Here is an 8,474-nt window from a genome sequence, read left to right on the forward strand (position 1 = left end):
GCCACAGTGGGGGGAGGGGTGCCTATGAAACCAGCTGTGCTCAGAATGTGTTTAATCTGTAGAACACAGGCGGCTAAGCCCAAACCTGCCCAAACTAGAAGACAGGCCCGCTTGTTTCTGCCTAAAGCACCATGACATTTTTAATTTTTTTATTATTCCTAAAAGAATCAAAGCTTAAGTAATGAGAAGCTGCCCAACAGTGTGGGTCACCAGCAAACTGCAGATGGCCATGCATCCACAGTGACCAGAGAGAAGGCCACCACCAAGGTGAACCCATAGGCTGACATGGAAATGCAGGAACAGCCATTCTAGGGGGAAGAGCTAGAGAGGGAGCAGCTTAAAGCTCTTGCCACAGGTTAGGATCTTGAACCCAAAGTCACTGTGATAAGTAAGTTCCTCGCCCCCAAATCTTCCTCACACTTTTGGTAACTTTCTCTGACTATCTATTTTTATTTTTATTTTTATTTTCTAGGATGTATAAAGCCAGAGCCAGTCCTGAGAATCCCTTATATATACCAGATACAAATCCTTAACCAGTGCTCTTTGAAAAGCAGATACTTTTCGTTTTGATAGACTCTGAATGATGTATTTCGATCTCTTCTGCTTTGGGTTCTGTGTCCCTAAGACCTTTAGCTAGAAAAAACAGACTTGGGACTCAAAACTACAACCTAGCTCCACAGACCACGAGTTCTCTTTCACCCAACCGTGTCCACAGACTTGCCACTGCTGATGGAGCCCCGCCTTGTGCCAGACTCTGAAGCTGCAGCAGTGAGCAAAGTCAAGCAAATGTGTCAACATCCTGGGAACACAGTGGCTCCGGACTGAGGGAGAAAGCCTGTACCATGCCAGAAAAATGACCACGGTGGTGCTATAGTAAAGGTAAAGGTAGAAAAGGGTATGGCACGTGGAGTGGGCAGGGACAGTGGCTCTGAGGCCTGAGATGATGAGTGACAAGAAAGTCCATAGCGGCTTGAGAGGGTAGGGTCTGGGAGCCATCGCTGAGGGAAGCTGCATTGGCTCTCACAGGTAAAACAAAATCTTGGATTTCCCTAGTAGGAGGGAAGTCCCTGGAGGCACTGTACAGGGATGTGATGTGTTTCAGGGGCCAGCCTGAGAACAGACTAAACACTAGAGGAAGCTCTGTAAGTGATTCCGGAAGCAGCAGTGTGGACAGTCATCACCACAGAGTGGCAAACCAAGGTGGGAGTCAGGTCCATTTTAAAGATATACCTGAAAGAGTTTCCTGGTGGGTTAGATTAGGGAGGGAGCAAAGAAGGAAGGGAGAAGAGAAAATATCAAGGCAAAAACATCTTGGCTGTGCTAGCGGGAAAGCTGTTTGTGGGCTATCAAGCTTCTTTGGACTGTGGGAGTTAGGTTTGGGGAGCTTGCATGTGTGTGGGGTGTGGGGAGGTTGTCTATTAGAACAGAGACACCCACATGGCAGCTTTAAGAGCTGCAAGTCAGGGAGTCATTAGTGTGACCCTGAATTTTAAGGCAGGAGCCCAATAAGACCTCAGTTTCATACTGGGATGGAACTTGACCCTGGGTGTGCCCAGGTCTTGTTAACTGGAAAGACACAAAACAGCAGAGGAGCTTGGAGATACAAGGGCCAAGAGGGGTGGGTGTAAGGGAGCTAGAGAGGAGGGGAGCTGAAGATGGGGAGGCTAGGGTTTCAGAGCTGCTTCAGGCTTACAAGAACCAAGATGGTCCCAAGACCAGGATGGAGCCAGCTCCATGGTGCTTGGGTAGAAAGAGTGAACCCTAGAGAGAAGCAGGCACTGAGATCGTAACAGCCCTTCTGAACATCTGCTGTAGAGGTGAGACAGGCAGAGGCTGACATAGAAGATCGGTAGGAAGGCAGCTGTGGCCTCTTGTTCTTTCTCCCCCTCCCCATCTTTCTCCACCTCTTCCTATCCTTTTCACCCACACTTTTTTTTTTTTTAAGATAAAACAATCCCACAAAATGATACCCGGACTTTAACCTGATATCCAAGTGCTGGAAAAGATGTTCAAGTCTTGAGGGAAATCAAGACAACATGAGAATCTGATTTTGCCCCAAATATTTATTTTGCATACAGAAGACTGCCTGTATGGATTCTCTGAAAAGAAATAAGGCAACGAGTTAGCTCCCTGCAGTCTAGAAGAACTTTGTGTCATATAAACTTTGTCCATGAGGTGGCGATGTTGTGCCACAAAAGGAAAAAAAAAAAAACGTTTCCAACTGTTCTTGCTCTGCAAAACTCAGGAACAACTTCCTAAAAAAAAGGTTGTTCTGTCCATCCCAACCCACCACTAACTTCCCACAGGACTAGAGACATATTCCTGCATTCCTAAGCTCAAACTTTTAACAGGCTCTGGGATTCCTTTCATTGTCTCTGAGCCCTTGGATCCAGTTTGTCCAGCATGTTTCCAACATTTTCTTTTCAATGTCTTTTCTGTGACTCTGGTTCCTCTGGCCAACCCAGTCTATTAACCTCATAGAAAACAATTCAGTTACTGCAAGGGAATAAGGAACATCAGACAGACTCCCCTGCACTACTGGGTTCACCATGCCCCAACTGAGCAGGAAGGGACTGTCCTTCAGCACAGACCTCCAGTAGGAACAAACTCTGTGGCATCAGTGCATCTTGCTGCTATCTGTCCCCACCACCCATCTCTGGCACTGTTTCATTTTCTCAAGTCAAGTCTACTCACTGAACGCTGACTCCCCTGTCCTCCTCTTTCAGCTGCTGCCCATCCCCCTACTTCTGTCTGTATGCAGTTCACCTCGCTAGGTACCTCAAGTAAGCGGAACACAGAGTACTATCCTTTGTGACTCTCCTCTTTAACAAACCTCAAGGTTTACTATGTGGTAGGTTTTTTTTTTTAAAGATTCCTTCCATTTTAGTACCAAGTGATATGTCACCACTCTGTTGCATGGACCCACACCTGTGTGTGACAATCATCTGGAAATGAGCTTTCGCATTGTTTCTGCCCCTTAGCTGGATGTACAGGCACGTCTCTGAGTCTCTGCTTTCAATTATCTTGTGTGGGTACCCAAAGGTGAACTGCCGCATCACGTGGTAATTCTGTGTTTAGCCTTTTAAGGGGCCACCATGTTTGCCATGGTGGTTGCAGGAGTTTAGAGTCCCAGCAGCGTCCCTACGATGCACAGCGGATGAGGAGAGTCTGAGGTAACTGCAAGGCATTTTTTGATGGCTTCTCTGGGCAAAGTGGAGTGTGAGCATGCCAGTGTCAGGTCATTGGGTATGGAGAAGGATGTCGGGGGAGGAGGGAAGTCTCACACATGAGTCCCCATAGCCAGAGCTGGGACAGGACTTAAAAGTGGGGCTAGCCAACCATCCTGGGCCAAAGCTAACATTCAGACCTTCACTCCAAACTTCCATGTCTTTTCTTAGGAGCCAACTTGAGTCAGAGGAGATCACTAAGACAATCTCCATCTTTCCAAGGTCCACAGAGAGTTTCTTTTTCCCTGTTGTAAGAGTTTTCGACATTTCTCAGTGAAATAAAATTTTTGTACTACAGTCAGCAGATAAGCTGTCCAGGTTTATCTGGGTGACTGAAAGCATTGCTCCGATATTGGCTTCTCAGTGTGTGGTTTGAGCTATGTCCCATGCACCTGCCCAAGGCACTGTCACCCATTCTCAGAGGATCCTGTCTGCTGGAGCCCAGTTCTTTATGTGTGCACACCTAGAGTCAGTATGGAGTGACAAGACTCAGTTTAAAGCATTGGTTCTCAACCTCTGGGTCACGACCTCTGTGGGGGTCACATATCAGATATCCTACATATCAGATATTTACAGTTCAATTCAAAACAGTAGCAAAATTACAGTTAAGTAGCAACAGAATGATTGTATGGTTGGGGAGGGGTCACCACATGAGGACCGTATTAAAGGGTTGAAGCATTAGGAAACCACTGGTTTAAAGGAAAAATCTGTGCTGGCATAAGCTCTGCTTGTTTCGTCCATAACAGTGCTAAGCCCTGGGTTTTAAACACCCCAGCTTAAAATCTGTCATTTTAAAGAAAGTCTTATTCGTGCAAAACATACACAAAATGTTTCGGTGAACTTCACGACACAGCACACAGGTTAAGAAAAAACAAAAATGAAACAAACATGAAGACCTGTTAAGTGATCATGTCAGACAGGCTCTTCCAGAAAGCATCCCAAGTGCAGAGAGTGACCCAGAGCTGGGACAGCTGTTGGGGACCACGCCAAAGAGTTCAATCTGTCTTCTGCTGTGGAGCAGAACCGATGCTCTGGCCCAAGGGAAGAAAGGTACAACCTTTCATAGGAAAAACCTGTCCTAATGATGGCATTTATAATTAAAACTCTGAACGATGTCCTGGATGCTTCCATACAGTACAGCCATGACATTAATATGTACAGCTGACTTACAAAGCAAGTATTGCTGACTCGGTTCAGAGAGGGTAAACACATAGCTCTTAGATGTCAGAACTAGGGACCAAAATTAGTAGTTGGGCTCTAAGTGAAGTAAAGGACTAACTTTTAATATTTATTTTATTGGTATTTGTATATGTGCATATGTCTGTGCACTGCTTGGTGCCTGGTACCCAGGGAGGGCAGAAGAGGGCATCGGACCCCATGGAACTGGTGTTATAGACAGTTGTTTGCCACAATGTGGGTGATGGAAATTGAACCCAGCTCCTCTGGAAGAGCACCCAGTCATATAGGTCAGGCACTGTGGTGGAGTGGTGTCCACCTGTGATCTTAGAAAGCACTTGGGAGGCAGAGCAAGAAAGTCTTCGTGAGTTCGAGGTCAGCCCATCTACATAATGAGACCCTGTCTCCAATCACCCCACTATTACCCCCCCAAAAGAAAAAAATGGGGAATATTAACCTCTATTCTGTAGTGCCTCTAAATGAAAATTAATTTAAAACTCTAACCTAATTTCCCTATTCTAATTTGACCATCCACATTTAAATTGAATCTTGCTAAATTACAACATCGTCACTAGAGGGCAGTGAAGACACCTGTCTGTTTTCCTTCAGGTGGCTGAAAGAAGAGCCAAACTTTTCTGTGAATCTGAAGAGGCATCAGAAATCCACACCTAAGTTTCCCTATACAGTGGGAACTCACCAGATACAATAAAGTGTCCCCCCACACACACACACAAACAGGTAAATGTAAGCTGCCAAAACCTCTCAAGTAAAGTCATTAAAACAAAAACAAACAAACAAAAAAAAAATAGCTGTCTGGATCTCTGGCCAAAGAGAAGAACTCTGATTGGCTAAAGCCTGAGCAATGGCCTGGGCAGCATTCACTGTGGGAAGGCATGACGCAACCAGTAGGTGCTACGCAGAAGGAGTAGCAGACTGGGTCGGGAGTCACATAGCCAGAACATCAGAACACGCTTGCAATGAATGAAGATTTCTTAAGAGTCATTCCACAGCTTCTGTGTTGGCCTCATGCTATAGATTGACCCTGGCCACAGTGCCCTGCAGCCTTGTTTCACTTGTAAGTTGTAGCATGAGCAGAATCATGCCAGTTTCAAAGTCTGGGTCCTGAGTGCCTTCAATGTCCATTTCTTCCTCTGTCTTTGTAGGCTCTCCTGTCAAGTGACTCCAGCACTGGAAGCAAGACCCTTCAGGCTGGCCCAGCTTTCTGCCAACTGACCTGCACTCCCTGGCAAATCCCTGGAAACTTCCAGAACTGTGAAAAAGTATGTCTCTGAATCCCATGTCGGCCAGCCTCCACATCCCCAGAGTCAGAGAACCTCACACCCCCAAAGTTAGCTAGCATCTTACCAAAAATATTCCAAAACTAAACATGCAGAGACATTTATCTTGTTATCTCTAAAGCCTGTGAAACAATTCCCTTGGCAGTAGGTGGTATAAGCCACCTAGAGGTGACCCAAGGTCCCTGACACTAGGAACGGCCTGAAAGAGAGAGTACTACCTTCATCTGCCTACAGGACCACTCCTTACTCTGGACACTTCTTTCTGTTTTCTTTGTCTCTACCCACACCTTCTTTCTTTTTTGTTGTTGTTTAGGACAGGATCTCTAGGTTAGCCTGGCTTCAAACCCCGTAGCCTAAAATGACCTTAAACCTTAAAATAAAAACTGATCTGTGTGCCTCTACCTGTTGAGTGCTGGGGTGAACTGCCATACCTGGTTTATTAGGTGCTGAGGATTGAAGCCAGGGCCCAGAGCATGCTGGGGAGGCCTTCTACCAACTGAGTCGCATCCCCCGCCCCCCCCAAGTTGTCCTCTCTTGAATTCCAGTTTTGTCTGTGACTGAAATGATGGTTATTTAGGGACATTTCAAGGAGGTAAATACAAGTTAAAGGGCAACCTTCCTCCTGTGTCCTTTACTAGAGCGTGTGTTCATTTTTTGAGATGCTATATAGCACGGTACCGGATGTGAGGAGGGTAGAACTTCATTTGGTTCATAGTGACAGAAGCTGCAGAAGTCCTAGGCCCAGGGGCTGCATATGGCACAAACATAATACAGCAGAAGACATCGTGGTGAGCAGAGAGGGAGAGGAAGAGTCGGGATGAGAGGCAGAAGTTGGGTGGAGGGGTCATTAGTTAACTTATGAGCTCAGACCCCCTCATAATCACTTCTTAAAGGCCCCCAGTTCTAATGGAAGGATGACGAGGAGGAAAGGAACGTTCAAACCATAGCACCTAGCATGTAGTAAGTATTCAATAAATGCATAAGCGTGACTGTTATGTTACCCGTTGTTTATATCATATAAGGCAGTCTTTACACTGTAATATGGAGATATGTGCACCCTAAAAATACACCCACAGGGAATCAAAAGCCTGCTAGCCAGCAATTTTCTCTGGTTGACTCGAAGGATCCAATCAAAAATCAACACCCTAGAGCAGGGGCTGGCCAGCCCACTGTTGTAAACATAATTTTGCTGGAACACAACCAGGCCATTTATTTATACCTCGTCTAAGACTACTTTGTTGCAATATGAAACTATTTACCATCTACCCCTACAAAGAAAAGATTGGCCAATCCTTGCAGGGCAAGCCCTCCAGACACCCTCCTCTAGAACTGCATGTGAGAGATTATTTAGCAGCGGAGAATGTTGAAAAACAGCATCCCTTTCCACAGGAAGACCAACAGAGTAAATTAACCCAGATCCTTGTGGGCTCTCAGAGACAACCACAAATCAAGAGCAAGCATGGGCTGGACTTAGCCACTACCCCTCACCTGCACATACGGAAGCAGATGTGCATCTTGGTCTTTACTCAGGTCCCCCAACAACTAGAATGGAGGCTACTCCTGAATCTATTGCTTGCCTATGGATCCTGATACCCTAATTGGGCCACCTTGCTTGTCTCAGTGAGAGGATTGCCTAGTCCTGCAGTGACTTGATGTGTGTGTGTGTGTGTGTGTGTGTGTGTGTGTGTGTGTTTGTGTGTGTAGGGGAAATACCCATGGGGAGGTTCTCACTTCTCAGAGGAGAAGGGGAGGGGGAAAGAGTCAAGAGGAAGGGACTGGGAGGAGAGGAGGCTAATACTGGGATATAAAGTGAATAAATTAATTAATGAAAAAGAAATAAGAAAATAGTGTCCCTGGTTTACATGAGGGATGCCCAAGGTATATGTCAGGGCCTAGGGTCCTTCTGAAGCAGGAAAGGCCTTTAAGATCACTGTGGGCCACACAGCCTCTGTGTGTTCTGGTTGGCCCTGCATCCTTATGGAGGCTTCTGTTTCCTGTGCCTCTAGAATGTGAGCTGACATGCCTCTACCTGGCCTCTCCTCAGCCTTACAGAATGCCTACAGGGCAGGGGCGGGGGAGACACCTCATCAAACTGAAGCAAATGCAAAAAGATTTAATCAAAAAAAAATGTTTATGTGGGAGACTAACTTTGGTAGTTTGAAACCAGTTCCTACCTTACTATTTTGAGCACTGGGTGGGAACTTTCAAGAGCCAGATGCCTTCCTGCAGTCTGGACTGTAAGGGATTCTGGTCCAGCAGAGGCCACATGTACACAAGCCACTGAGAGCTCTTCACAACCCTGATGATACAGGACAGTACCCAGACTGCAGAGCTCTGGTTCAGGGACACACCCTGGGAAGACCAGGAGCTGTATGTGAAGATGGCCCAGGTCCAGCATACCCAAGAAAGGACTCACCTGTTAATTCCCTAACATAGAGAGTGAGCTTTTCTATAGGACCAGAGTTGGGAAAAGGAGGCAAGGACCAAGACAAAGATTCTAAAACACAAGTCCCTTCAGACGCCCAGATTCCCTTCCCCCACCCCCATCCCCTCCCCCACTCCCATCCCCTCCAACGCCTGATACCCAGGGTTGTGCAGAGCACTAACCAAGCCTGCAGTATGTCTCTGCTGTTGAGTAGACCTGATTTTGTCTGTGACGCTTAGGACCTGAGGCACATTCGCCAAACAGGCATATGCCACGGAGCCACACCCCAGTGGTCCTTTTCTTTTACAATGTAGTTATGTACCTATTGCCATCCATCCCTGTGTGACA

This window comes from Grammomys surdaster, unplaced genomic scaffold, assembly GCF_004785775.1.
Source record: "Grammomys surdaster isolate TR1022 unplaced genomic scaffold, NIH_TR_1.0 258, whole genome shotgun sequence".
NCBI classification, from domain to species: Eukaryota; Metazoa; Chordata; class Mammalia; order Rodentia; family Muridae; genus Grammomys; species Grammomys surdaster.